General features: G+C 39.6%; 1 protein-coding gene across 22 annotated transcripts in view; it reads left to right on the top strand.

Moving 5' to 3' along the window:
* The window catches only part of Lingo2 (leucine rich repeat and Ig domain containing 2), a 1,194,974-nt gene that overhangs the window by 1,087,100 nt on the left and 80,334 nt on the right, over positions 1-27,540 (top strand). The gene's annotated exons all lie outside the window — the stretch shown is intronic.

Genomic DNA, 27,540 nt, shown 5'->3' on the forward strand with positions numbered 1-27,540 from the left:
GACAGAATCAATGTAAACTTTGTGCAACCTGCTGGAAAGACAGATCAAAGTTACAGGGGGTTGCTTTTTTGCCACATAATTAGTTTTGTGTGACTAGGTCTCCACCACAGACTTGCTTCCCCACCGTGAGCAGAGACAGGGTTGCGCCCAGCAGTTATGTGGTTGCCTCCCCAACACTTGCATTTTCTACCTGTTGAATGAAGTTCTTAAGTTTGGCTCTTGAAATAGGAAGTTAACCAGAGTAAGAAAAGTAGTAGCTTGGCTTTTTTTATACCTCGGTCTTGGTGTAAGTAAATGGGATATGCATTATACCTTTCTCTGTTATACACAGCCCCTCATTTATAAACAGTAGTATCTTTACATGTTCCCTGAGTTTTGTTAAGATCCCTGGTCCAGGCTGAGCTTCTTGCTGTTTCATTTCTAGAAACATCCTGATGTTTGTAACTTGTGAATTTTCTTTAGCTAAGTTGGTTAAGTAGTATCCTCATACCGTATTGGTTGTCTTAAGATGGATCAGTTTGCATCCTCTCCTTCATAGCATATCACTAGCGTCCTCCATCAGCTTGTGTAGTTAAAAGTGATCATGGCCTGAAGTCTTACCACATTGTCTTCCTTTCTGTCTTTCCAAAAGTAGCACCTTTTTTTGGAGAATTTTCTAAGGAAACCTTTTAGGGGAGGGGATTATTGCCTTCATTGTTAAAAATTCTGCCTTCAAGACAAAATAGTACCTTTAGCCATAAATACACTAAAAGTGGATGGAAAACTTCAGCCTCTCTGGCTTTCTGGACACCTGTGCTTTGGCTAACAGTAGTCACAAAAAGTAGAAAAAATAAAATAAGAAGAACCCGTCCACATGGGGAAAGTGTATTGCTCTGGATGTACTGTCTCCAGTCTCTGGTTCCTAGCTGTTCCCTCGGACTTCAGGTCACCTGTGCCCTTTGGTTTTCAATGAGAAGAAATAACAAATTACTCAATTGTTAGTAAGAAGAGTGTCTCTAAACAAGACATCCTGTCTACGTGACCTTTGGTGTCTGTTTCAGAAGCTTCCTTCTTTACCTTCAGATGGGGAACACAGAACAGAACAGCCACCCTGACGCTGAGGCACTCTGGCTGCTCCTGTACTTGTTGTCTCACCAGCAGAAAACCCCTGGGCTCTCCTTTACATTCTTTAACTCTTTCTCTCTCTTTTTTTTTTTTTTTGGTTTTTTGAGACAGGGTTTCTCTGTGTAGCTTTGCGCCTCTCCTAGAACTCACTCTATAGCCCAGGCTGGCCTCGTACTCACAGAGATCTGCCTGCCTCTGCCTCCCAAGTGCTGGGATGAAAGGCATGCACCACCACCACCCAGCTCTTTAACTCTTTCTTAGCATTCCATAAGGAGACTTCCTAAGTCTCCAAGCTCTTTATTAAAAAGAATATTCCTACCTGTATTTGGTACCATTCAAAAAATAATCAAGTTTGAACACTGAAAGATAGCTATTGAATGACCACATTAAACCATTTACTGGTAAGTTCATGTTATATCAGCCTTGTCTGTGAATGTGCATTAATTTCTATTATTCATATTTCTCTCTCATTTAAATGAAGAACTGAAAGCAAGAAGACAGAAAAAGCTAATAGTTATGAAATTATATTCATATATACCCTTCAACTACTCATTCATATCCAATATACAGATACTTATTATGCTATGACCACAGCATGTTCAAAAGGTGGATTTTGTTCCAACTTGAATACAGTAATATGTCCTTATATTTTTATAAATAATTTATAGGTTTAATGCTGCTTCTGCAATGTATAAATGTTAATGGGAAAGTCCACAAGATATTCAAATGCTTTTACTACAAACAGACTAATATAGTATTTGCCATTTATAGGGCAGTGTACATGTACAAACTATGAACTCATATTGAGTTAAACCAACATTTTAGCAGTTTAGTTCATAGATCTATTATATTTTCCTATGCGCAGTATCCTATCACAAACTCTAATAATTGTCTAATGTAATCATGTTAACTGTAAAAGCCTTCATGAATATGACACTTCCCTTGGAATTATTTATTGTATTGTTTGGGGGAAAAAGGCATTGATACCCATACAGAGAACAAAGGTTCTGAATTCAAAATAATATCCTTTAAAATATGCCCTATAAGGGAATTTATGGCTTTGTCCATTTTTGTCTGTCCAAACCCTCCTGCAACATAAATCATAAACAGAGAAAGAACATGTATTAACTGAGTAGGCATTAGGAAAGGGTTAGAATAGAAACCAATTCTAAACCACACATCAAAAGTCCCCGAGGAGTATATTTTCTAGAGTAAATTTGCTGTAAGCTAAGACACAACATACTTTTTCATAAAATATTTTAATATCAAAACATGGATGCCATGTTTTGGCAAAAGACTTAGTATAGAGAGGGGCTCCAATGACAGTTCCTAATCATCTTTGCAGCGCTCATAGCTAACTGCAGTCACTATACACATTCACAATCTGTAACTCTGACATATCATCAATTCCCAACTAACCCAACTAAACGGTTGTTTTATTCTACTTATACAGCATAGAACAAAACAAACAAAAAATTCAAAAGTCTCTGTGTAGAGAAAGTAGCTAATTATTTACTTAAACATCACTTTTTTTTAACTCATTAGAAAATAGCATGTCACTGTCACCCTTGAGATCATTTTCTGGAAGACAACTCTTTGTTCTCCAGGCCAGAATGTGGGGGCCTTTTGTAGTTTATTCTACAGCCAAGAGACATTGCCATCCTTTCCTAATCTTGCTTGGAAAGCCCTCTCCTTCAAGCATCCCACATAAGAATAGTTTGTGAATTCTTTGTGGGTTGCTTAAATTCTTGACTTCTGGGACAAAGACAACCCAGGCTGTGCTTTCCTAACGAGAATACATTGTAAAACCCCTAACTACCTAACTGCCTGGAATATATATGTTTTGGAAATTGACAGAAAATGCTCCCTAGCAAGAGAGCTAAATAGAATGGGCTTCTGGGGAAACATTCTAAGCAGGAACAAGATCCCAAAGCAGAATTTCCAAAAGAAAGAAAATGAATAATCAGCTCTCTTCTGCCCTTCACAGATGCCTCCCTGCTTGTTCGACAACAGGCGAAGGTGCTGTGTTATTACAAGATGTTCACTGGGGAACAGAGGTGCAGCTGCTGCACAGGCAGCTGAATGGCCCGGCAAGTCCTGGCCCCAGGAAACAAATACCTAGCAGGTGTAAGGTAGAGCAAGTGGATGACGCCACTAAGGAGGCGCCTCCTGGACAGGGGGAAGGGATGGAGGCCTCCAGACAAATGGAGCTTCACTGAGGCATCTCTTGGAAGGAAGACCTCAGACGTTCTTATAAATGCACTGCCTCTTACCAGTGGAAATGCTATTTAAAGTTGTGTTTACAAGAACAGAACTCACAGGGGCTCAGGGGAAAGTGATGGGCAGGGGCAGAAGGTGAAATCGTTATTTGCAAATCAAATGTTCTTCAAGGGGAATGTGCACATGACTTGAGCTGAATGAACTCAGCCAGAGCATCTGCTGTTATCTAGTGAATTTAATAAGTGACCATGCTTTGTTTTCTTTAAGTATTTGCTAATGTTCACAGATGACACTAGCTTACTAAGAACAGTATTTGGCATGGAGTAGAATGAAAAGGCTTCAAAGATTATACATGTTTGTATTTTACCACAATGAAGATAATATATCCCCTATATATGTTTAAAAGTCAGCCAAGATGAAATTTCCAAATTGATATTTTAGTGTACTTATTTTCCAGGAGGGGTGTGTATGTGTGTTTGTGTGTGTGTGTGTGTGTGTGTGTGTGTGTGTGTGTGTGTGTGTGTTCCCATGTATGGTGCCGTGGGCACACTCATGATACAATGCATTTGAAGGTCAGGGAGATGTTGCTTTTCATTTTCTGCAGTCTTTGAGGCAGAGTCTCTGTATTGTTCTCAGCTGTATATACCAAGCTAGCTGGCCCTTGCCTTCTGGGTTTTCTCTTTCTTCTCCCGTCTCATAAGAGGACTTCTGGAACTACAGCATTTGTTATCACGTGCCCAGCTTTACACGAGGTCTGGTGTTTGAACCCAGGCCCTCAGATTGCATGTCAAGCAGTTTACCCACTAAGCCACGCCCAACACTCCAGGAACCCTTTCATAAACTGCGCTATGGCAGCTTTTAGCCATACTTCTTACAACAGCCTCCTGCCCCTGGAGGGACGCTGATTCTCCAGACACTTAGAGCTACTGAAGGTCTATGATGCACAGTAGTAAGCAAGGACAGAGGGACAGGAACTTTTGAGAACTGCTAAGGACCCCCCTCCTAAAATTGCCTCATGCTTTATGATCGGACATCCTGACCCTTGCTCCATACCTAACTTTCCCTGGAATTCTTGAATGGCTAGGAGTCTAATTTCTCTCAAGACAGGCTAAGAATTCAGTGAGCTACGGCTTAAAGCTTCATAAATGCTTACCTACTGTAACATCTAAAAGAGTCATCCATGCTTATCTGTTTTAACACTCTGTGGTGGATGTGAGCAAAGAACTGAAAAACACAACTAAAGGAACCTGAAGGGACCATGGCAGCAAACACAGGGCGGAACAGACTTGGTGGTTGTTGTTGTTATTGTTTACCAGGAGGTTAACAGTCACAGCAGCATGGGCTTCGGTGTCTGCCACATCTTCTAGCACATACACCATGTGAGCGGCAGGGCTTTCTTTTGAGAAAGTGGTCATAGAAAGAATGAGGCTACCTAGGAGTAAAATTTGCAGGTTTCTCTCTCTTAGAGAAGAAAAGGCAGAAGGCATCATTTAAAACCATGCATTCCTTTCTGCTTGCTCTTTTCCTCACACAGCACTGGTGGCTGGGTCTCTTCTGACTCCCAAAGCTGAAGGACAACCTTTGCATGCCATGGTGTTCGTCCTAACATCACAAGCATGTAGATAGTGTTTCTGGAGGTGCCCTCTATGCCGATGGGTATCCAATAGCAGGCCAGAATCCCCACTGTCTCACCAACTGTTGCTGTGCCTTGGCTAGGTCGCTTGAACATTCACTATCTCAGTGTTTTTATCTGTAAAAGGGGCTGTGAAAATCCATTCAGTCACCTTTCCAGGCCTCTTCCAGTACTGTGGAGAATTGCCCAAAGGCAGTGAGAGATGAAAGATGTTTCTAGTGCCTGCTGTTCCATGACTTAAAACTAAATCCAAAAAGCCTTGAATGCCGGGAACCAGGAGGCTGGAGCACTTAGCTCCATGAATTGTGTTTACTGTTGATGTCTCCCTCTAAAACCCAGCGGGATTCCTCTGTGGCCAGCCTTCCTGCTGATAGTGAGAAGGGTGATATGGCCATTTTCATAATGTAAGCACAACAACAAATGCTTCCTCAAACAAACTACCCAGAGACCAAGAGAAATCAGCCTGCACCTGGCGCAGAGTTTTATCCTGTAGTATTTTTTTAGAGTTGGATTAGGTCCCGTGTGGAATGCCTATGCACCTACCTCGTGACTGGACGGCAGAGAAATCTGTTTTCAAAGGCCAAAGCTGTTTTTATTCCCCCACTACCCCCCACCCAACTCTGTGGTCGGTGGTTTTTCTCTCTGTTCTTCATCCCAGTGAGGATTTTTTTTTTCTTCATCATTTTGAGTCAGCAGCTTGTCGGTAACAAAGGTACCCAGCTGTTCTCTATGCCCTAATCCCTAAACAACTTTTAATAGGTACTGCCTGCCTTCCACACAGTTGGCTGCCACAATAGCATGCCAGATTGAAGGTATTTTAAGGAGGATTCAGAGGATTATGGTGAAGTGTAGTTTTGCCCAATGATTTAAGAATAGAATTGCTAATAGCACTCTGTAATGATTTGTTTTCCTTTGATAGATGAGTGTGTGCGTTGTACAACTTGAAAATCGCTGGAAGTGAGCTGGCAGATTTCTAGATGTGTCCAGTCAGACAGTAATCCCTGCCAACAGTGAAGACCCACATTTCCATGATTTCAGCTAATCTCACCCACACCACCATGTGGCAACCTCAGTGTTCCCATTGTAGAGTTGTAGAAAGGGGATTTTTGAGAGAAAAAAAGCCACGACCTAAATAAATAACAGAGCCCAGTTCAGTTCAAGTATTCTGACACCATCTAAATCTAACAACAAATAATTTGTTACTTTTACAGAATGGATATCAAGAATAAGAGGAGTATGGAAAGGATTGTGGGGTTTAAATCCTTGTTCCTAGGAAATATACAGTGTGTGTGCGTGCACGTGCACATGAGCATTGTGGCCTTGTGAAGTTTAGCAGCTCTGAAAGATGCACAAAATGAATACCACATTCAGAATTCATATTGGTATGCTAATCAGAATGGGAAAGTGAACTGAAATTAGGATTTGTATCTACCAGGGAGAGTAGTATTTGCTAAGCAAATTAATAGGATAAACACATTTGCAATGGACTATTCAAACTACTTTAGAAAATAGATTGCTTTTAAACATTCATTCGCATGCTAACGATTAATATACTAACTATGAGTCATTCCTATCTCTTCACTAAAACCTGCTCCCTGGGTACCTGCACTTATGCTAACTTTATGAGTCACTATTCCTGAACATGCAGAATAGCATCTCTGTCTTAAGAAAGGAGATTATTTCCATTGAGGTTTTCCATTGATTCTGGCAAACATCTAGCTCTCCTATCCTCAAGCTCAACTAAACTTTTCACATATATTGAGTGTGTCCCACATAAGATGCCACTAATAAAAAAAAAAGTGGGTATGCTACTTGTTTAGAGAAGCACAGAGTAAATTGGTTCCATACTTTGTTCTAACACAGTGACAAGTTTTTCAATAATAAGTATTAAGCAGAGGCTGAAAACCATGTGAGCAGCACTACGATAGCGTGAGGTGTCCTCAGATGACACCTAACATCCTTGAATACTGTTCCAGATTGACCCATACTGTGTAAGCCAGGCGGATTTGTAAGCTTTCATGTAAATTTAGCAACATCATAGATTAAGAAACTGATTTTAATTCTCATGATTGGCATCACAATTAGATACAATGTAGAAAGACCTGGTAGCTTTGAAGAAACATGGGTAGGCCATGTTTCATTGAGGAACACTGATGTCTCTTCTTTGACCATTTTCCACATATCCAAACCCATAGGTCTTTGAGAATCAAACACAGTAGTTTTATAACCATTTTGAATAAAGATCCTTTTAGGAGATAAAGCATACTTCCAAACTGGGCACACAACTGTAATCCAGGAAGCAGCCCCCAGGAAGCAGACCCAGGAGGAATCTCATCAAGGTAGGGCCAGCCTGTTCAACACAGGGAATTTCAGGTCAGCCCAGGCTACAGAGTGAGACCCTGTCTCAGAACATAAGTGAAAGCATGCTTCCATGCCTTACAGAGCACCAAGTATTAACTTTCCCATCATTTTGGTTATTCAGCCACACTGTATATCATATCTCCTTTAGTATACGCTTTGAACTCAACCCTTCTGGCCACCACATCCACATTTCTGTACAAGCCATGTCATTTCTTGACTGGTGGTTTAAACAGCGCTGTAAAGCTGTTTCGTTCTTGCCTCATTAGAATCTCTTGTGATCGTTAAGGTTTTATGACATGTAAAAACCTGCAATAGTTTCACACCTGACCCCAAGTCAAACGGACTCTGGAGACCCGTGCGATTTGGCTCATCTCGATGGCTGCTCTGTCTCCGGTTCTCCTCCTCCTTCTCTGCCTCCCTTGTTCCCTCTGGCCTTCACAGCTGCTGTCACTTCTGTCCCCAGCACCTTCCTCCAGAGAACACCAGAGCTCTGCCTCTCCTCCTACTGCCGCCTTCTCACAGCCTTCTTCCTCCACGCCATCGACACATCATTGCCTCTTCCCTGTTTTATCTTTCCTATGTGCTTAACCATTGTTGACCAACTGTATTTCTTTTCTTTATTTTTTTTTCTTTCCCCCAAAAGGGCACGTCTCTTTTGTTCAATGCAATATTTTCACCTCCTAAAAGTAGGCTTAGCACACAGTTGTAGTCATTTGCCAAAAGTCTGTGTTTTGTTCTCTAATTTGAACCATGACCGATCATTAACCATGCTCCTGCCTACATTTCAGACGTATCAGACAAGGGAAGCATTCATTCAAACCAAGCAATGTTGTCCCCGGAGCTGATTTTGTCCCCACAGGTTTTTTTTTTTCCCAATATGAAAGGTGAGTTTATATTATTTAAGAAACTAAAAACAAACAAGCAAGTGACACTACGGTGATGCTTTTGAGTTTATGGCCATCATTTACAGTGCTTCTATTCTCCCTTCCTTGAGATTGGTCCTTGTCATTTGCTCCTAGTACTACCATCTTCGTAAGCTACAAGGTAGTCAGTTGTTTTCAGTCTATGATCACGACATAGAGGATTTTGTCTTCACTATCACTAGTTCCTGAGAAAATGTCTGAGTGCCTTAGTCACTCAAACTAAAGGAACATTACTTTGTTACTGCAGGGTTACTGTGCGAATGGGACCAGGGCAACTATTTCTCTGCTGCTGAACACTGACCGAAGGTGCTTCCTTGATCCGTTTCCAAGTCATTCAATGCATTTGCAATCACCATACTCATAAACGAATGATGCTTTCCACCTCTGTATAATAATACATTATTACAGAGTTCACTGAGGTAATTACTTAAATACCGGTGAGTTCACCAGAATTCCATGATTATTAATAAGTGTGAAAATATCAAATTCATTACTCAAATTTCAGTATTGTAAGACTAAAGCAAATATACATTTAGATTCATGTATTTCTACCATAGACTCTCAGAAAAGGCCTCACCTAAGGAAATGCTCTTTCATATCCTGGTTTGGGTTAAAAGCAGTTATTTGCTCCAGAATGTTCATTACCACACTGTTCTTTCCCATAAGTTACAACTTCAATGATTGCCTAAGTATAGGCCAGACCGTTCAGTCTGGAATGGCTTCTCCTCAGATGCAGGCTTGCCTCTGTCACCTCAGCTCTGGTGGCCTTTGCAACATCCTTGTTGATTTCTGAGATTCTGGATTCATTTTCTTATATTCTTTACCTGAGATGTGTCCTCACCCTCGAGAGGAACAACACTAATTCTCTGGGTATTCTGGACTGTTGTGGCTTGAAGCTTTGCTGTCTAACCTCCAACCTAGTTCTAACAAACAGGACATACCCTTGAAGTCACGCAATTGCCCATTATTTACTAATTGTAATAAATGTAATTTGTCAGATAATATGGATGTGGTAGGATCTATTCTAAGAACTTCCCACACATCACTATCTCTATCGTCCACAATAGGCCCATAAAGTTGAAATTTACTCTCTAACACAGCTAACCATTTCCAGTAACCAGTGATGAAATTGATGTGTAATTTTTGCAGGAATACATGTGTGCCTATGTGCTTTTGAAAATTAAAAAGACTATTTAGAAAAATAGAAATGTGTGTTTTTACTTTTAACGGAGAAAACTCTTCAGAAAGGATTCTTTAAAAACAAAAAGCTAAACCATGGCATGCATACGCTTGCTTTCACTGTCTCAATGCATGCCTTTTGAATGTGTCTGTTACTGTCTATCTCCTATCGTTTTGGCATCTCCTGACAGGCTCACCATCATCTTATCTTTGATCGTCCTTGAGTGGATGCTGTCTCCTAATTCCTCCCACTATTGGCACTGCAGGTGCTACATCTCCTTACCTGCCTCTCAGTGTTGTGGTGCCTTAGCTAACTCCCTTCCCAATAATCCTTGCATCTCCCTCCTCTTTCCTGTCTCCTTTCTGAATAGATATGAATGGTACCCTGCCTGTTTTTAATTTACACCTTCATGTTGGCTACATATCAAAGGCAGAACAGTTGGGATGCTTCTTAAAATTCATGTTCCTTGGTCCCACTCTCAAAAGATGATTCTGTGAGTCTGGCTTTGTCTTTTGTTTTTCCAGGAGTCTCTAGTGACAGTAATATGTAATAGAACTTTCAAACCAATGTTCTAGATGAAAAATGGTCTGATCGCTTGATTTCTTTAAAGGACTATATTCGTGGATAATTAAATACTACCCGAAAAAATATCATTTTAAAAAATTCTTTACAAAGAGAAAGAGGCATGCCGGAGCTTTCTATACAGCAGGCCTTTTATGTATTTACTTTCATTTAGATCTGTCAACCCCATTTCTGAAGGCTCCTATGAGCCGTCCTAGCAAGCACCTAATAAGCACTTGTCTATGCAGAGTTTGATGTTGCCTTGGGCTTTTTCCACCAAGACTAAATTGGTCCCATAGGCTCAGGAGATGTAAATTTTGTATGATTACAAATAAGTGCTTGTGAATGCATGTATCTATAAACTACACACACATATACTTGCTTTACATAGACATTTGTATAGAGAGATGATGCTTTCAGTGGTATTATGTGTAATTTGTGTATAAACAGTATAGTATATACAAAAACACAAATGTTGCCTATTTCATCACTTGAGTATCTATAACATTCTGTCATCTCACCATGATATAACTATGTTGTTTTGACAAGAATGATGGCTTGAAAAGTATGGACAGTAACATACAGAGGATAAAATGAAGAAGTGTTATGGTTGCGTCATACCCATCAAGTTGTTGAAAGGCTAAATTAGGAGTCACATGGCTCATAAACCTGATCAAATATGGAGTATTTGGTATGTTTCATGTATAAGTCTAAAATTAGCCATAGTGCCATTTTTAACCTTTGTTAAGAGGTCGGTCGATGAGAGAAATCTAAATGCAGCATGGATACTGACAAAGGTTTTGAGAGGAAAAACCAGACACACATTTCTTCTCTGAAGCTTCCATGTCTAACATAGTCTCTGACACCCAAGTGCTCAATAATCAATTAATAAATGGTCAAAAAGCTTATTTGCAAATAGTTCTATGAAGTTGAGCTGATTGCTTCCTCCATCAGATATTATTTACCTGCCTATGTACCTTTTGAAACCTGTTCTCCTGTTTTATCTTGAATATATAGAGGCAACTGCTTATTGTGGTCAGATGCCTCCTAAGGGCACTGTGGATCAACTAAGGACCTTACACATGCCAGGCAAGTGCTCTGCCACTGAAGTGCATGCCACTCAAGCTATCAGTACTGTAAAGATGAGACACAGGGCACAAAAGAGTTGAATAGTTTGCTCGAGGTTATCTAAGAAAGCAGAAGAGTATGAGTCACCTGATTCCATCTCCAGGAAGTCACTACCTCATGCTGCATCTCATAAGTGCTGGTCTCCAAGATGGCTGCCATAGTTCCCTACCCAAGAAAGGTGCTCAATAATTTTCTGTGATTATGTGTAGCTCAATAAACTGACATAGACACCCAGTTTCTTAGTACTCCAGGTAATATTACATATTTTCTGGACCACACATCAGTCATTATAGAAAGATAAGAATGAAAACTCATATACCTAAATTTCTGGGTTTAAATCAGTGCTTCTTAACCTTCCTAAGGCTGAGATCCTTTAATACAGTTCCTCATGTTGTGGCAACACCCCCCCCCCACCACAACATTATTTTTGTTGTTACTTCATAACTGTAATTTTGCTACTGTTATAAATCGAAATGTAAATATTTGATACGTAAGATATCTGATATGTGACCCTTGTGAAAACATCATTCAGCCCCCAAAGAAGTCACAATCCACAGATTGAGAACCAAAGGTTTAAATCATTCTATCCTTTAAGAAACCTTGTGCGTGTTACTGGATTTCTCTGAACTTCCATTTACATATCTATAAAACAGAGATTCATAGTTTAAGAATTAAAGAAATTGATGTATAAAGTGATTTGAAGATTTCTAGTATCTAGTAACCCCTGTTAAGAGCTTTTTATGGTCATCATTATTTACAGAAAAGGGAACTTCATGTTCAATGATTTTATCTATAAGGCAGGAATATCTGATAATATAGTTAACTCTGGGATGGTGCTTGCCCCTATGCAGTTGATGACCTGTCAAAGAAGATGGACAATTAGTCAATAAGCAATGAGAAACTGCATCATGAATTTTGACTGGGGGTTGGGAGGAGACACACAGGAGAAGATACAAATTAAGAATTTAGATAAAAGCAAAGCATAGTTATGGTGGTTTCTGGGTCATGTAACACTAGTGAGAGTGGGAACCAAGCCAGAGATAAGGAAGGGTGTAGTTATAGTGACTGAAGCATAAGGCTGTAGTATCCACCTATAGAACCACAGCAAAAGGCTAGAAGTAGAGAGAGACAGGCCATCTACCCGTGAAAGCAGGCATAGGATAGATGGGTGACTAGAATGAACATTCAAGGGCCTGCTTAAGAACTTCCAGGTCAGTAGTTGCAAAAGTAAATCCATAATGGCCCATGGTCAGAATACTGTGCTGCTGGAAGGGGCTATCCGTATTGTGCAGTACTCCAAGTGTGCCCTTACACTGTCTGAAAACTCATAAGAAAGGTAAATGTCTGGACCCAGGCAAACAAATCAGAAATTTTAAGAACTTGACCATTTATGTTGTAACAAGCCACCCAGTAGTTCTTATGGCTTAAATATTTGAGAACCAGTGTTCTAATTTATCCATTCAATTAGTAAGTCTTTTGAGGATTTATTAGGCCCCAGGTGGCTACATCAGCAATCCAGATGCCCGTAAAGAAATCACAGTCAAATCAAGGGATACAAACACTAAAAATGACACAAACTATAAAATGTGACAGAAGACAATGATGATGTGTGTGTGTGAACGTTTAACAAGGTGATGACAGCAGGTTTGGGGACAGTAAGTACATTCTTAGAGGAAGTAGCATTTAGAGGGAATCCTGTGAGCAGGCTTATCCCAGGTAAAGGCACATGGTTATAGAGAAGCAGAGAAAGGCCTCAGTGGCAGGAACATGATGAGGAAGAACAGGAAGCTGGAATAGGACGGGCATCAGCAGAGACCCGACGTCATGCAGGTTCCTTGACCTCCAGCCCTGGTAAGATGGAAATCCACTGGAGGGTGTGTGTTATGGACAGGAGTTGGACTTTTGAAAGACCACTTTGGCTCTACTTCTGCTGTGTATACCTCATCACACTGTCTAAATTTAGCCACCCTCGGTCCCCAAATGCTCAGAAATCTCTCGTTTGCCTGGCCCTCTGCCTTCTGCCAGCCCTGACACCTCCCTTCAAATCTGTGGGCTTTTTGACCTTAGCTATTCTCCTGGCTAGTTCAAAAGCATTTATTAGAGTTTGAGTTTTAAACTGGCCTCCAACCATGAAACCACCAAGAGTTTCAGTTTAATTTCCCTTTCATGCCTGTTCACACCTTGACTCCTTTTGAGAAAAGCCAACTATTGATACTGATAATAAGCTCATTTTATGCTTTGGAAGGAAAAAAATGCTTAGCTGAATTCACTATTAAATACACTCCTCTCATGATGAAGTCTGCGTTTAAGTCAGGCTTCTATTAGCTGAGAAAAGAGTGTCCACTGAGGTATGAAATGTTTATTGTAGCTAGTTCCTGCAAGCAGTGCCAGAAGATAGTGCTTTCAATGGCCGAACCCACAATGCACAAGACATGAATTATGTATGTCTGTCTCTTTAGAACGAATCAGCATAAATTATCCCATAGGGCAGACTGTGGGAATTGAGGACCCCTGAAAAAATTATCTTGGACTGTCTTCTAGGCATCAGAAACTTGGGGATGGGCAAGTGTTGGCTAGATGAGATTCCAAATCACTACCTTCCATATTTCAGGAAGGAATGGTTAGGAAGGAGCAGTGACCTGCATTTCTAAGCATCATCAGTCAAGATACCAGTAATCAACAGATGATTATTATTCTCATCAGCCCAAAGCATGAAAATAATTGAGTGAAAAAAATCCTCACATTATGTGAAATGATTACTGCCTTTGAGCCATAATAAACAATGATCTTGCTCTGGTACTAGTCAGTAAAACAAACGAGAGCTGCCTGCTGCTGGCACAGTGCCAGAACCACTACCAGATTGGTAGCCAACAACCCGCCCCAGAACTGATCCATTTTCGGAGCTAGGGAGCCACTGCTGAAATGCCCCTCTTAGAGGCGGCATTTGACTGCATGTTTCAGAAGTCAGCAGCTTACAAGCCTACTCTTTCGCACTCAGGTTCGCAGCCACATTTGCCGCTTCCCAGAACAGTGTGAGTGTACATTAATTATGGAACATGGAGACCCACTTGTTGCTTTCAAATGTAAGCTGTCAAAGCAGGCAGCTAGGCAGGCAGAAGCCAGCAGGAGATGAAATAAAGGATGTCCTAACCTTCCTCAAAAGTGAGGATGGAGATGAATGCAAGATCTGAAAAGGGATTCTTCTGGGCCATTTTTTCTTTCTTTTCTTTTCTTTCTTTCTTTCTTTTTTTTTGTCAAATTTCAACAATGTAGAGGAATTCTGGGGACCAATCCCATGCCCTCAGCGCGCTGAGCTAGGAAGAGCTGCAAATGCATTTATGGGAGGGCTGTAATGGATAAGCTGGGCCTTCAGGCTCCCTGGCCTCATCCTGCCATGCAGGGTCAGCTGTTAACCCTCGGAGCACTTTTTATGAACTAGATATAGCTCTTCATGCCTGTTGGGATGTAGCCCACAGTTGTCACAATTATAGGCAATAACAATGAAAACCCCCTAAATTCTCAAAAGTCAGACAGATTCGCTCAGTGTTATTACAAGAAGTAGAGGAACACAGAGCTACGAGAAGAAAGGTATGCTCTCAATTTCAGTCCCAGCATTGTTGGAAGAGATCACTTCTCATAGCCGGAAAAGGCTGAACAACTGGGGATCGATGGCTTCTCCTGGACCAGTGAAAGAATGGAAGACACAAAGCAAACTTGAATCCCAAAATCCTGGAAAGAGAGCTGAATGCAGAGGGTTGCAACTGATAATGGCTGACCTGGGGAGAGGCTGCTGAAACCAGAAACTGGTAGGGAAAGTTCAGTGGTGGGCTTGATGAGCTGCCAGTAGCTGCATGTAAACTGTCTGAAGAGAAATTCCTAGGTGCCACGGCTTTAGGGAGATCAGACTCTGAATTCTCTAAAAATTCACCAGATTGTCACATTAAACAGACTGAAAATACCAATTCTTGCATTTGGCAAGGGAGAAAAAAATTTTGAAATCTTTCCAGTGCATTTTCTTAACAAATGTGTGTTCTCAAGAAATGATAGAACAAGAGCCTCGTTATTCCAGGAGAAAGGACACTAAATTCTCTCACTCCAGCACACTGGTGGATCCATTTTTTTCCCTGAATGTGAGGAAACCAAGAAATACTTGTTAGAGGTCACATCAAAGAAACACATGCCCATTAAAAAGTAGATATATGTTCCTGAAGTTAAGCAAGTTTTCCTTTCCATACCTTGTCTTCAATTAATAGCCGTGGCCTCCGGTGAACAAAGAACAGAGTATTCAACAAGATGCAGATTGAAAGGACTTGAAAATCTCTGTTGACAAAAACACAACAAAATACAGCGAACACCAAGTGCGCTCCAACTCCTCACCAGGTGAACAATAAACACGCAGCATTGGGTTATGTATCTCAGCTCCTCACTCCTAATCCATCATGGCCAGTTTTCAACAGAATATCTCCAAGTACGGTCAGAAGCAAGAAGAGTCATAATCTGAAGAGACTGGAAACCATCTGAACCACTCAGACACAGACTTTGGAATTCCCAGACATGGGACTTAACTAGCACCTATGTGTTAAATGCCTTGTGTAGAAAACATGCATGAACAAACGCAGTCAGTGGAATGGAAACTCTAAGACTCAAAAATTATATTTAATAACACAAAATAACACTGATTTAATGAACTTATCAAGACACCTTTAAGAATCCAGGAAATGATCAATAAGCTTTGAGGTAGATCAATAAAAACTTGTAAACTGCAATGCAAAGAGTGAGGGATGACAACGAAAAATGCAATGGTTTACCCAAGAACAGTGGAATAATTAAAAAGAATTAAGAAGCTTAATTGGAAAACAAGAAATATTCAAAGCAATGATGAGCATTATTTCATTACTTTCAACAAATAATAAAAGTTACCATAGTACAGGTCCAGAAAACTCCAATTTAAAAAAAAACTCAAAAAATTTCATGTAAGCACATTATACTCATTCTACAGAAAATAAAACATGAAAAGAAAATCATTTGAAAAAAAAACCCAAAGTGGTGGTTAGAAGACAATTTAGAGGTAGGATGGAAGAGCCCCAGGACTTCAGATGTAGCTTGGTTTGTAGAGTGCTTATGGAGCACACACAAACGCCTAGGTTCAACTGCCAACACTACATAAAATAGGTATGGTGGCACAGGCCTGTTACCTCAGCAACCAGGAGGGAAAGGCAGGAGGACCAGGAGTTTGTGGTCATTCTCATCTGTATAGTGAGTTCAAGGCCAGAATTGGCTGTGAGACTCTGTCTCAAAAAGACAAGAATATAGCCAGATGTGGTGATGTACACCTTTAATCCCAGAACTCAGGAGGAAGAGGCAGGCTGATCTCTATGAGTTTGAGGCCAGGATGGTCTACACAGCAAGTTCCAGGATAGCCAGGACTACACAGAGAAGCCCTGTCTCAAAAAACAAACAAAAAACCCAAGAATATAAGAATTACACTAAACTTTTAAAAACATATTATACAAACAAATTCACAGGATGCTATACTTAAGATGCTGAAAGAGAAAAAAATAAGTTATCCTATGAAATTATCCTTCAACTGTGAAGGAATGAAAGGGTCAGGTCAACCTGAAGGCAGATGTGAAGGAATTAAAGGTTCAAGCCAACCTGAGGGCAGATGTGAAGGAATTAAAAGGCCTGGTCAACCTGGGGACAGATGTGAAGGAATTAACAGGCCTGGTCAACCTGAGGGCAGATGTAAAGGAATTAAAGGGTCAGACCAACCTCAGGGATTTCATTATCAGAAAAATCTGGTGTGCAAGAAACCCTAAAATGGAACCCCCTGAGAGAACAAAGATAATGTAGGTCAGAAAGTGGTATGTGTGTAAATAAGAGAAGGGTATCATAGAAGGAATAGCAATAGATAAAATACTTTATTTTTTGTATTCTTAATTGGTGCAAATTCAGCTGCTTAACAGCAGTAACTATGTATTTTGTGTTTGTAGGCTATGGTTTTGTGAGATGAATTATGGGAGTTCCATATGTATAGCAGAAGGCACTGAAATATCCTTTTAAAAACACTTGCACAATATATTAAATAATACAGTGTTATTTAAAGATGTGCTTGAATTAATTCAAAAATTTTATCAATAATATGTTTTAAATGAGAATTTTATGAAGAATGGTTGCTATTATGAGAAGTGCAAGAGGCGTTGTTGAAAATCCTCAGTTAAATGCAAAGAAGGCATAAAAAGAACAGAGAATAACTGCAATATGGGAAACAGACAAAGCACTGTAAAACATTCCAGCACTCAGAAGGCTGATGTAAGAGGTTAGCCTGGGCTCCATCGTGAGACATGTTTTTTTTTTTTTAAATAAAAAGTAAAGTCATTTATAAACATGGTGTATATTGTAGATATGAAATTGCTGATACAAATAATTGCTTTAAATGTTTATGTGGCTGAACACAGAAACTATATAATGAAGATCAAAGATCATCAACGTGCATTTAAAAAGAAAACAAGACCCAACTCTATGATTCTATGATATCTATAAGAAAACAAATTTAGAGATCAAAATTTGGGTTTAAAGCAAAGGAATTGAAAAAAATTCCATAATCATAACAAATTAGTCATACTAACTCAAATAAAGATAATTTCAAAACACATAGATTTATCTAAGGATACATAACAGCATTGCATAATGATAAATTGGTCATTTATCTAAGAATACAATCCAAAATGTATAACACAAACCCACAAGGAATCCAATGAGGTCAGAGCTGACAGACCAGCATGGAGACATTGGCAAACCCATCATTATATTTAGAAATGTTAACAGCCTTCCTTAACAATTAAAAGCGCAAACAGGAAGAAAAATCAGTTGGGAGGTTGTTGCCATCAAGAGCACTACTGATTTGATCTGATTGACATTTGAGACACCTCCATTCCTCTAGAATCAAATGTACCTCCTTCTCAGGCTAACACAGAATAGTCACAAGTTAGATCACACAGTCACATGAAAAACACCTCAACTTTAAAGAAACAGAAAACATCTGATGTTTTCAAACCACAACAGAATTAAAGCAGAAATTAGCAAAAGAAATAGCTGCGGGGGGAGGGGGGATCACAATATATTTTAAAATTAAACCACAGATATCTTAAATAGCAAATAGTTAAAGAAAAATCTGAAGCATTAAATATTTTCAACTGAAAGGGAATGAAATTATAATTTTTAAATAATTTGTAGAAGATAATGAAAGTGGTGCTTCAATGCAGTTTGCACCATCAACTGCATGTGTCCCAGAAGCCAAAGAGAGCAGGATGGGAAGGATGATGACAGGCAGAGCAGTGGTACTTCGGTACAGTAAGAAAAGAGTAAGTTGCTAGTATAGGACTGCACAATGTGACTGCTACAGAGATGATAATAGTCTAAATGCCTCAGAATCTAGAAAAGGGGCTCTAAATGTTTTAACCTCATGGGAATGATAAATGTTTGAGAAGATAAAAGTTTCCCCATATATGTACATACACAGAAAGAGAGAGAGAGAGAGAGAGAGAGAGAGAGAGAGAGAGAGAGAGAGAGAGAGAGAGAGAGAGAGAGAGAGAACTCATTCTCAGTTCTTTCAAGTACTGTCCTGCCCTTCCAGAAAGATTGATAGGAGGATCTAGTGCGGTGGTTCTTAACCCGTGGGTAGAGACCCCTGTTTGGAGTCTCTAAACATCCTGCATATCAGATATTTACATTACGATTCACAATAGTAGCAAAATTACTGTTATGGTTTGGGGGTCACCACAACATGAGGAACTGTATTAAAGGGTCACGACACTAGGAAGGTTGAGAACCACTGATCTAGTGTAATCTAAAGAATGTGTTAGGTATGGAGGTGACTGTAATCACCCTCTTTTGGCTACTTAGTTTCAGCTGTCAACTTGACGCAATCTAGAGCTGCCTGGGAAGAAAACTTCAGTTGAGGAATTTTCCAGATTGTTTTGCCCTGGAAGCATGTCTGTGGGGGATTTTCTTAACTGGGGCGTGGAGTCCTAGAATTTGCTACTCCACTCCAACAGCGAGGTTGACTGCCTAAGAGTAAAGGAAGCTAAGGGAAACAGAGAGCCATCAAGGAGTCAAGTGTGTATTCTCTCTGCTTCTAAGGGAGGATGTGATACTTTAAACCCCTGTCTTGACTCCCCTACAGTAATTGATTGGAACCTGGCAGTATAAGCTAAATAGACCCCTTTCTCCTTTGCTGCATTCTGTCGGGGTATTTGTCACAGCAGGAGAAATGAAAAGTAGGCCAACCAAGTCTAGGGTTTCTCCAACTCCGCCAAGCCTATGAATCATTAGGGCAATTTGTCAGACCTCTCTCTTGAGGTTCTGCTTTGGGCTGGTCTTAGGGATTCCTGGGGATCTTATTTTTAACAAATTCCCAAATGATTCTGAAGACTGGTTAAGTTTATCTTAACGATCTCCTCATTTGACAAGCCAAGCCTGAGGTCCAGGGAGGTAGAAGAATTCACCAAATGACATTCACAAGCTGATGAAATTGGTAAAAGAGCGAAGAATTAACAACTAAAATTAATATAGGCATCTTCTATTTTTAGAAAATATTTTAATGATTTTTAGTCTTAAAACTGATTTTAAAAAACTTACAACTTAAGTATAGGCATACAAAAAGAATAAATAGGAATCAGCCATAACTGTATCACCCACAGATAAACTCTGTCAAATCTGGTAAATCTGGCTTATTTAGTCAGTATGGCTTTACCCATGGGTTAAATATACCTGATTGTATTATTAGCCACAGTATTCCTTTTTTCCTGTCAGTCGGTCATTGAAACCAGGACTTCATGTGTGCTAGGCAAGTGCTACTCCACTGAACTACAATCCCAGCCTAAATATTCATTTTACCTGTTTTCAAATTGTTACACTGATGAGCTTTGAATTTCACAGTAACAGCAGAGACCAAGTTAGAGAGTCATCTTTCCTACGTTTGTCTTCATGATTTCCTCTCTCATGCTCACTAACCATGGTGAGCTTTAGGCATACATTTGTGAATCCATTACTAAATGGTAAGGGGAATATAATCTCTAGGTACCCTAAGTTTGAAATTGCTGTTTCATTATAACAGCTCTGACTCTGGTAGAAAGGATGTGCTTGTTAGATACACATCACTATTCATAGATTGCAGAACATCAAAACAGCCCAGGAGATGAGACGTTTGGGAGAGCATGTTGTACCTCAGACCTCCGGGTGCAACTGTTGGGAAGGGTGAGAACTGCCTCAGAAATCCTGAGTTTTCAACCAGGCCTCTGCTGAGTAAGCCACGTAGCCACCTTCCATTGAGTCTACTGCCAGGATTAATGTAACTGTAGGTCCCATTTGGAATCTAAAGCAAGCAAACAAAAATTATTGTAGATATTAACTAGAGTGCAGAGCAAGAAGCTAATTGAAATTAGGAAAGGAAGGCCAGTGGTCACAAAATTAAAATCAAATGCCACTTCCCGGAAGAAGCCAGCTTTGAACATCAGTATACACAGATTCTCTAACTATGTTCCTGACAATTATTTCTTTTGTGTAGGTGTTCCTTCACTTCCCCTTCATAATACTTGGCACAGTTTCAAATGTGTGCTCACTGGACCTCCTAGTGTACAGTCAGAGTCCAAATCGCTTTAACTCACTATTGAGTTAGAAATGCTTAGTGCAATTCATAGTTATATATACCATGTGTGATAAACAGTTAAAATGAAAAATGAATGATTGAGATTTCTTTGAAATGTCTTTATATTGCATTTCTCATCAAATCTTAGTCTACAAGATAAGCAAAGGATCATCATGTGAGCTATAGAGCATCTTGAATGCAGAAAAGAGAAAAAGTGCTCCGTTCCTGTGATCATAGCTCTTTTTCCAAGATGTATATTCTGACACATTCTATTTACCAAAAATACAATGATCACCTTTGGCATCCTGTCCTTTTCTTTAAATGGACTCTGATTCTTTCTAGGATCTTTTTTCCTAATATAATGAGAACTTTGAAAATTGCTAACCTCATAAGCAATATCTAATGATAGAATTTAGCCAGTCACCTGAAATATACAGAGTTGAAAAGCAGAAGAAAAATGAATGATCCATTCCTCTTATCTAACCATCGAGCTTAAAAATTCTTTCATTGATCATTTACTCTTCATGCCCCTAACAGTACAATTTATTAGTTAAAAATTTTACACTTTCATTTCCCCACCATTTATCCTATGTGGTTTAGTAGTATAAAAATTCAATAATTCTCAATTGGATTATTGAAGATACGTTTGGATTTCATAGGCAGAGACAAAGTCTTTTCTCAAATCTATCAAAAACTCTTAATGTAATATATAGCTTATCTAATCATTGATGGAAGAAGAATAAGATCATTAAGTTTGGAAGGGAGGAATTTCTTATTATACCTTTCATCCCAAAGTTACTTCCCACCAAAACATCTCAGTTTTATTAAGGATTCTTCATCCTGTATGTGTAAAAACAGCACGGGGGAACCATGTGTGTTTGAATCAAAGCATCTTTATGTTCTATGGAACAGTTTTAATTAGAATAATGTGGTTTATAGGCCCATTCAGAATTATTTTCAGAATTTCCTAAATTATTTGATAATTTGCAAACAGTATTTGTCTCTTTAGTGTAGTAGTTTTAAGTGTTAACACATACTTAGACTCGTAATACCACCATCTCACAAGAAACCTCTAAGATTAGGCCCTCTCAGCATATAACTGCCATGTGACTTACTAAAAATTTTATCATGGAGACATGAAAACTTATATATGTATCTATATATATATATTACTTATATATACATATATATAAAGAGTAGATTAACATTTACTGATACACGTCATGATGGTCAGGAAATTAGAGACTAAAGCATAATAATAACCTAAATGTTACTCTGTCTTATTTGTCATTTTATCTCAAAGTAAAACCATTGTCTGGCATATAAATTGGAAACTGCCTGCCATGTCTCAGACTCCAATAATTTGCTAATAGTAAACTGGGAGAATGCCACTGAATTGATCTAATTCAAGACCCTTGAGTATAGTCAGATGCCAGTCTCACATTCTTCTGCATTCTAGTCTAGCTGCTTGTGGAAGTATGCAGAGGCCTAATGGACCAGTGGCAGAAATTATCCAAACAATGAGGAGTACTTCTGTCAAGAGACTATTATGCAATTATAACTAAAAACCATGAGTTTTGTCACTTCCCCCTTCAGTGAGTATTCTCTATTTTCTTCCAGCTCAGCAGGATAATTCTACAGAATAATTTTCCCCTTGCTGAAGCACACCAACTGTGTTCGTGTGTCTAAGGATGATTTAATAAGGCTTGTACATTAACTTGCTATAATGTTAGGTCTGTAAGATGTCAGACCTGAAGAATTTCACTGCAGAAATGGAGAGTAGAATCCCAGGGCAGGTACCTCTTCAGCTTAGTAGTGTTGAGTATGCCTGAGAACTGTGGAAAGAATTGAAAAGAAATGAAAGGCCACTGTGAAGGCCTCTTTCTTTAGCTAGAAATGTCCTGTCCCATAACAATCTAATTATCGGTTAAAACCCTGTCACCTCCCAACTCCATATGCTAAGAGAATAAAGGTATTACACATTCTGGAATCTGAGGATTTCCATCATCAACCTGAAATCTGCATGAACAATGAAGAATCAGAAACCCTTTCTTTGTGGAAAGCCTCTGTTTCATATTAGCACACAAGGACCTTTCCACAAAGAAACACATGGGCTTTAAAATGGAAAGACAGGGTAGACATTAAGAAATGAATGATAGAGCTCTTGTCAGTCTCCTCTTGTCTGCTACATTTAGACACCTGCATTTGATAATTTTTGACAATCAATAATCAAGTTCTGGCAGGCTGTGTGGATGCTCTGACTGATTCCTGATACCAGCCTCGAACCAGGAGTGACCACACTCACCACCGTAGAGCATCAAACAGGTAAACAGACTGGTTCACCTGGGTCCTTCTTTCCACTCCACTCCCAATGCACATCTCTGTCATGTGAAACACAGGGGGTTCTTATGTAATAACTCAGACTTAGGGACAAGAGGAAAATGAAGATGTAAAAAGAGGAGATTTGCCAGTGAAATACAAAAATAGGGCATTCTATATGTAAAATATAGTATTACCTCTAAAAGGATGGAGACTGAAGAAACAGTACTTAGAAAAGACACCTCAGATAATGGATGCTAAAGTAACAGCAACACACAGCTCAAAACTGGCTAAGCAACATGTTAATCCTCGGCCATCAGCACCAAATGTCCTATAGTCCTTGCTAGAAAAGCACATGCTAGGACAACCTTCTTGACTGAATTATGCAGTCAGAGCCGGAGTGGAGCCTGGGAGTTGGTTTTCAATATCCCTGCCGGGGATGATGCCTTCCAAAACTGAGCACCACAGGAGAACGATAGGAACTTAGAGAAGTTTCTACTCTTACATTTTTGGTTATGAGCCTAGCCTTTAACAGCTGAGCTATCCCTCCAGCCCAAGAAGTTTCTTCTCTTAATCAACTTCAAATTGATTATCTTTTAATGCAGACATCATAAAAGGAAGTAAGAACGTATTCTTAGGATATAACTGAGTGCTGTCTGGAGAGGCAGTAAGTGGCAGCTATGAAAAAAATAATCACTTGAGAAATCCACAAATTTGGGCTGAGATAAATCTGAGTTCACCTTTTAAGAGGGCCTTGACAAGCATTTTGGGGATGTGAAGAAGAGGAGTTGGGTGGCAGCGAAGAGGCTGGTGCCATTGGGATTCGTTCAGGAATGTGGAGTCGGAGGAAGTCCTGCGAGGGCACGTACTCGGCAAGTCCCTCCCATCACTAAATGGACCTTCATAAGGATGGTTTAGAAGACTCTGATAAGTGAATTCTTTTTAATCTTCGGGTGGTAAACTACAAAGGATCTAGGTAACCTTTTTGATCATGTGTCCAAAGGCAAGTAAGCAAACGATTTAGAAATTCCAGAAGTTAGGCTCTTAGAGATGCATCTCAAAACTTCATTTCCCTGTATGCTACCATCATCTACTACCCAAAGATATAAAAAAAGGAAGCCAGATAATGAAATATGCTTTATTTTACACTGCAGCAATAAGAGTTAAATTTCCTTTTCTAGGGGGGTTCTAAATCAACCTACTAGGGAATAAGGGAGACGAAAGACTTGTGTTTACATGAAGTTGATAAATAAAATACTCAACAAGTTTTAGAGGACCTTGAAGATAAGGAACATTTTGTAACCCTTCCGATGTTCATGAGAACATCTCAAACTGTGTTGTGACTGTATTAAGAGGCTGGGATTCCAGCTGAGACCAACATCCAGTGGACATGCTTTGTAGCTGCTGAAGCACATTAGCTTCTGTCTATTAGATCTGAACTCATGCCCTATGTGGTTCTCCTTCATTGCCCACCGTGGAAGGCAGTGACATCAGGCCACTTCTCCTGGTAGCAATGTCATCACAAATGCTTAGTCTGTGACTCCCTCACAGTCTGTGACTACAGTTAGGATAGTTATACTCTCCTTTGAAATCACAATGTATAAAGCCTATCAGTATCAATGGTCATGAAGCTTCTGACATGCATGGCGCTAAATTCCATCACTTCTAACACAAAAGAATAGAAAGCTGAGCTATATAACTCCACTCATTTGCCTGACCCCCTACGTCCACGTGAAAGCACTGGGTACTTGTGCATGTAGCAAATTTAAGTCAAAATTTGGGGTAAATAAAAGAGATTGATATAGATATACAAATTTATTTCTATTCTCTAAGCATGCCAGTTATCTTTTCATACTCCCAAGTCTGGCATTATGCCCTCAACCCCTCTGCTCCCAAGTTCTTGCTGATTTCCAACTCAGAATAATGTGTACAGCATGTAATTCCTTCTCTCCAAATACTCATGCCTTTAACGTCTCGCTATCTACATTACCCAGGACCAACCAAAGAATTTTCTAAGCAAATATATTTCCTTTGTTCTGTGGTGGGATATGGTTTAAGGTTGTCCTTCAAAAGTTGTCAAGGCAGAGGAGGGTGAAAAGGAGAGAGTCGGTAAAACCTTTAAGAAAGGAAGCCTAGTTAGAGGTGACTAGGACCGTATGGAAAACGAATTAATGGTGGCCTCGCAGAGGGATTACTTTTTGCAGGTGAGTTTCATGTGTTCCCCACTGCTGACCTTCTGGGACATGAGTTAATCCTTATGTGATTTTATTCTTTATTTTCTTGAACTCCTTGCTCCTGGTTGTCCCTGTTCTTCACTGACATCTTCCTTTAAGTACAAGTAGCACCTGCTTTTATAATATATCCCATTTCAGTAAGTGATGAGCAATATCATATTAATATTTGAAGGTAACCCATTCAGTGTACTTTTATTTTAAACAGCACTCTATGAGACATATTAAACTAGCAACAGTTCACAAGACCACAGAAACATAGGGTCTCTTCATGTATTACTGGTGAAAATGAAACATTTTTGGAATTGAATTGAGTTGACCCACAGTAACAATGATTATACAGATTTATCATATCACCCAGAAATCTTATGTCTATGTAAAACCCTGCACATGAATATTCATAGCACCATTTTCATATCAACCAAAAAGTACAAACTATTCAAATGTCTATTAACAGATAAGGGGGGGCATGCTATCTATATCTATACAAAGATTATTCTATGGTTACACTAGTAGTGTATCACACAGTTCTGATTACTATCACTTTGTAGTACGTTTTCAAACTAAGACTCAATAGTATTCATCTTTTTCAGGATTGTGTTGGCTCCTTGGGTCCCCTTAGCTCCTTGTGAATTCTAAGTGAACTTTCTCATTTCTGAAAAGCAAGAAAGTGGTGGGAATTTGTAAAGCCTCATTAAATCCACACAAGAGTAGTGCTACTGTTGCTAACAGAATTACTTCTGTGGTTACAGATTCTGATTGTTCAGAAGTACATGTAATGTTTTCCATGTATATTCATTCATTTATTAATTATAATAGATTTTAGATTCTTCTAGACTTTCTATATGTAAGATTGTCCTTAACAGAGTTAAGCTTTGTTGCTTCCTTAACTATCTAAAGCCTTTCATTTCTTTTTCTTTCACAATTGTTTTCCTAAAAGCCTCAGTACAATGTTAAGTAGAATATTTGAAGAGTCGTTTTATGCTTTCATATATTCACTGTAATACCACAAGTTTTAATTACACAGAGAACTATATACCAGAAGACTAAGAAATATCCCAAAGGCCCTGGAATTGATTCCAACATCGCCCGTCAGTTTGCAATTCAGTCAAATCACCTTTGAATTTCTTCCCCCTTTGCCACTTCTCACAGAAAGCCAGTTCACCTTTGCAGGCCTTTCAGAAGGGACACGGAGCTTCTTCTGAGAAACAGATAAGAGCCCTATTAGAATGTGCCACAAAAGTTACTGGCTTCAACACAGAGTGGTCATTCATTGACCAGGCACTGAGAAGCAGCCCTGTCTAAGCTCTTGGAAGAGGCCTTTCTGGGTCCTTAGAAGCAGGAGAGCCCACCTGCTGAGACTAGGGCCCTTAAGTTTGTACCTTGCTAAAAGAGAAACTAAGCACCATCTAGTACCAGAAAATCTTCATCTGTGGTACTTGTTTCTTTGCAACTTTAACTAAGACACTCTTGTGTTTCCACTGCTGGTTTATAAGTTAGTGTGGTTCCTTATCCTACTTATCAGAGGGCTACAAAAAAAAAGTGGGGACGGGGGTCTGGGGACACAGATCTGTGAGTAAAGGCACTTGCTTAGTAACCATGAGGACCCAGATTCAAGTTCCCAGCACCCATGTGAAAAACTGGGCATAGCTATACTCACCTGTAAACCCAGCATTGCGAGTAGAGAAAAGCTGATCTCAGGAACTTGTAGACCAGCTAGCCTAATCATAAAGGAAAGCCTCCAATCTAGGGAGAGATCCTGTCTCAAGGCAGTAACTCAGGAAGTGGTAGAGAAAGATAGCCATGGTCTTGTTCTAGCCTCTACAAAGGTAGTCATATGTATGCACACTATGCATCTGTGTGCATGCATGTGTGCACATGTGCATGCACACACACAGTGGTGATACCTAAGAAATTCTACACTATGAGACAACTCATGGGTGTGACTGTTTATGTGTTCTTGATAGCTGGAAGTCAGTTAGCTGGAATTATCTGTAAAATATGGTACCAATATTGTCATCATGCTTTCTCTAACATTTTGTTCTATTTAGAACGGCATCTTTAACGAAAGGAGGGCTTGGGGGATAGAGAGATGGCTCAGTGATTAAGAGTACTTGTTGTCCTTGCAGAGAGCTGGGGTTGCATTCTAAGCGTGCACATGCAGGCTCACAACTGTCTATTCCAATTCCTGGGGATCTGCCACTCTCATCAGACCTCTTTGAGCACCACGC

This window comes from Peromyscus californicus, unplaced genomic scaffold (assembly GCF_007827085.1).
Source record: "Peromyscus californicus insignis strain IS unplaced genomic scaffold, ASM782708v3 Scaffold_5__1_contigs__length_169319896, whole genome shotgun sequence".
In the NCBI taxonomy this organism is placed as follows: Eukaryota; Metazoa; Chordata; class Mammalia; order Rodentia; family Cricetidae; genus Peromyscus; species Peromyscus californicus.